Source organism: Ixodes scapularis, unplaced genomic scaffold (assembly GCF_016920785.2).
Source record: "Ixodes scapularis isolate PalLabHiFi unplaced genomic scaffold, ASM1692078v2 PGA_scaffold1__304_contigs__length_218370807, whole genome shotgun sequence".
NCBI classification, from domain to species: Eukaryota; Metazoa; Arthropoda; class Arachnida; order Ixodida; family Ixodidae; genus Ixodes; species Ixodes scapularis.
Window position 1 is genome coordinate 8,912,948 of NW_024609846.1, and position 4,364 is coordinate 8,917,311.

Genomic DNA, 4,364 nt, shown 5'->3' on the forward strand with positions numbered 1-4,364 from the left:
ACTGATTGGTATAGTGATAGCAAACGCACCGTAACGAGCGCCATGACGATTCATTTTGTGCGCTGCTTGATGGATGCACCGAGTCGTAACGTTGTCTATGAACGGACTTTAATGTGGAACGGAGTATAGACACTTAAAGCCCCTGCTTACGATTTACAAAAACTAGCTAGTAACAATAGACCAACCACACCAGCCTCTTTCAATGCGCCGTCGCTTCCGCCACGCATCGCGAGAACTTTGATCGTACTGCTTGAGCGATAACCCTGCTGCTTGCATCGGCGGGTAGAGCACGAGACGGCGCAAGCTCTTTCGTGCACTGTCGCATTCTTCCTGTAGACGACAGTTATATAAAGGCGCCACATATATGAGGAACCCAATGGTCTCTATTAGGGGGCCGGATGGCGCATTGAGCAAAAAGATGTGAAGCCACCGGAGCTAAGTGGCTTGTCCCGGAAGTGAGCGTCTCACGGGCTTTCTAACTCTTCCGAGTGTTGGTTTAAACAGAGTCAAAGGCGCTATGTTCTTTTTTTATCTTGAGAGCGTTTGCTCGTTGCACAGTAACAGCACATGCAGACCCGAGTGGTCTCCTGAGAAGCCACTTCATGTGCGAAGAGTCTAGTTTATCAAGCGTGCGTGTCCCACGCTCAGATGACTTGTTCCCATTATTCAAACTCATTTAAAAGTGCACGAAAGCAAGGACCAATACATCGACTGAATGCAATAAGAAGCCCAGCAGACGCCCGACCTCCGGGACGATCATCGAGCTTCCGTTGGTTTCACTTGCGCGTGGAATGCTGATAAAGATTGTTCTGTTAGTTTAAGGTCGGCGTTCCCTCGTACCCAACCCGATCCTAATAAGGCCTTTTTCCTTCCAGATGGCAAGAGGGACAGGCGGTGTTCCACCCACCGATCTCGCGAATGCATATGGCCGGACGACGCCCTATCCTTTTTCTACGACCCAGTAGACGAGACGTGCAAATTTTGGGACGCTTACCTGTGCCCCAGCTCGCTGACCACGTCGATGGAGGAGTGCAAAAAAACTTGCGCCTAACCGCATTTGTCACCTCACTGATTTTCTATTCTCGCTAAAGCCGGGACATTAAAAGTAAAGCACACCCAGATTATTCGTGTGGCCCATTAGACCATTCTCGAAGCATTTTTTATCCTTTGGCGGGTGAGGAGGGGGGTTGGGGTCAAAATGCATGCGTATATTATAGGGTAAGCTGATGATCAGGTTACGTGCCGATACAATCACGGACGGGGTTAATTGGCAAAGTTTACCTATGGCGCGCACTTTTGAAAAGAGTCTCTTGACCCGGAGTATTTTACAATATTATCCAATTGTCTTAATTATAAGAGAAGCCGAAGTTGTTATGAGGGACGGCATTAATTCTGCGAACGCAGTAACAGCTTTGCCCCCCCCCCCCCCCCCCCCTCCCCCATACTCTTTGTAAGTCCATTCCTTGGGGTTGCTTTTCGTGGTGTCTTGTTGCGTAGGACGATTCTTCTTCGATCTTCTTCGTACCTTTGTTTGTTTTGTACACCGGAGCTGCCCTAAAGGTTGTCACATGAAGTTACTGCGTGATCATGTAGATGAAAAACGCGCTGCAAAAGCAATCCTCGTCCTGCTCACTGCATGGCCGCGTTCAAAGAACGTGAGAGCTTTCATATTTTGTCCTTGTTTGTTTTTAGCAAAAGATTAATGGCAATATTTTCTCACCATTATTATGACGTCCTTTTTTTACATATTTGAAGGAATTCATGGAGCTATAGACGTAATAACAAACAAAAATATCAAATTCCCCCTCACGTTTTATTAGTCAATACCAAGATTCTCAGCTTGTTTTCTGAAGATGCTACATAACTGTGTCATTAAAATGTATTTATTTGAGTAATTATTTATTTATTCATTTACCAATACTGCTCATCTCATCTTGGGGAGCATGGCAAAGTGGAAAATCGTGGAAATACAAAGCTACACAAGTACAAGGTATTCGGAAGACAACGCGGTAACAGATGCACTTACATAAACTTGATTCGTAACATTGTAAGAAAAAAAAATACTAGAGAGTTTTAGTAGATCGTTCCGATACCTCCGATAGCCCCGATAACGATACTATGCATGCACAAGGAAGGCAGTGGCGGAGTATCGGGCATCGCTATCGGAGTCATGGGAACGATCTACTAAAACTCTCTATTATTAAGACACGGTTATGGTGGCTATTAGCGGCGATATGTTTCGGTGGCGCCCTCGCTTGGTTACCTTTCCTGACGTCATTGCCTTGTGAACAACAAGTTCGATGGTGTTTGTAATGGGCACGGTGGAAGCCTTAAATCATAGCGCTCTCAAAGCAGCACTGCCAACATCGTCAAAATTGAAGTTTTAATACCCCTGTTATACCCCTGTTACACGGGCACACTTAACCGCGGTTAACTCAGCTTTAACTGCGGTTACGTGGCAGCACAGATGCCGCACTATACCCTCGGACAGCTATTTCAAAAGAAGTGAAGAGAGCGCGTGCATTGCTTTGGTGGGTGCTCAAGATGCTCAAGTACACGTTCGCCCATAGCTCTGACTGCATCGCCGCAGAATGTTGTCGGCAAGTATTGTGCGCTAATTGCGGTTTAGCGTAACTGCAGTTAAGTGTGCCCGTGTAACAAGGGTATTACATTCCTCTTATTTCCGTCGATGAGACATCCTTTGCTGACGTCAGAGTCAGCATTCGGCCAATTGTGGTGGGCCGACCACAGCGGCGCTTTCGATCGCTCACGTCGCCAATAGGGGTAGGTGTACCGAGCACTCCGCGTTTATGGGTAGTTCCACGTGCGGCCGCTTCCTGACGAAAACGTGGCGCTGCAGCCAGAATACCGGTGAATTTCTGCTGGAATGGGCGTCGCTTGAAGCGTCGCGGGGCACGAGAGCGCCTTGTACTCCGTGTGCCCATGCAGGACACACTTCTACGCGTGGTTCCATTGTGCGCCGCGTGATGGCACCATGCGCAGGGTACCGGCACAGCCGTGTATACAGAGAGTTTGGTTAATGGGAGGCGCGAGCAGAGCCAGGGCGTGCGTCAGACTCGGAAAGATGGCTTGGCATGCTCTCTTGACCAACCAGAAGCCGAAAAAAATCCCCTAGCGGTGATAGCGAGAAACAGTCTGACCAAAGGTATATCTTCGTAAATGGTTTTAATAAGCGCATAAGAGTGAAATGTAGTAACTCTTTGTGGTTGAAAATAGGGTGCACGTCTTTTGTTGGTCATGATCATGCAGAAAGATCTAAGAAACGAATGCGCCGCTCAACTCTGTTTTGCTCGGGCAGAGTGTGACCGCTCGGACGGCAGATTCCCGGTGATTCCCGGCCCTCGGCGCATGGCGTGCAGATTATATCGATCGATCCGCTAGTCGCACTCTTCCACCATCATTTTCGATGAGCGCGATTGAAACATCACGTGTACCATATTTTCAGTCACCGAGAGTCACCGACTCACCGACTCAGTCACCGACTTTGATTCAGTTATGAGGTTTGTTCCTCGCGACCACCACCAGGGTATTTTTTCCGCCTTCTGGTTGGTCACATTCGAATTTCTGAAGACGCCCTGGAACACGCCCAGCCCGCTTTCGGCCAATTGCGCCTCCTCATTTGTCTCCTATACTTCCCAACGAATGGCCGAACTCTCTACATATACAACTCTGGGTACCGGTGCCACCGGCGTCATGACCAAGGGGCATGCTATCGACTTTCTGTTCGGCACACCTCCCCTTATAGCCACCATAACACGGTTTTTAAGCAGGAGAGGAAGTGACGAGGAAGCACACTTTTCTAATTGCATCCACATAAACCCTTGAGAACTGTTTATCGATTTCTCAAATTTCACAAGCCCCAGGGAGGTAAAGTTCGTAATAAAGGTTGTTATTTTATATTAAAGCATATAGGTGTTTCATCGTCACTTCAAACGGGAAAACTACATCACCATATTGAGACAAATACCTCGTGCAGTTTAGTTATATAGACCCTTTCTTCTGCAAACGCCACCTCCAGTCTTTGACGTCGCAGCCAACTTCTTCTTCAGAACAAAAAAAATAACGAAAAAAGCCCCCCTTAACAATAATGCTTGAAACGTCAATGAAACATGTAACCACCGGTTCTCCAGGTGAACGTTAAAACAATCAACAAGTGCAAGATCTGTAAGCCAACTTGTATCCTCCAAGAAACAAAGCCATACAGCCGTAGGCCTTCGCTATTGAGCAGGAGATCAAACTATATGAGGCGCTTTGTCGAGCTTGTTATCCCCACAGCCCGGTGCTTACTTACAAAGCATAACAAAGAAATTGAACCTAGCCTAGCACGGTCTCGGCACCAGCGC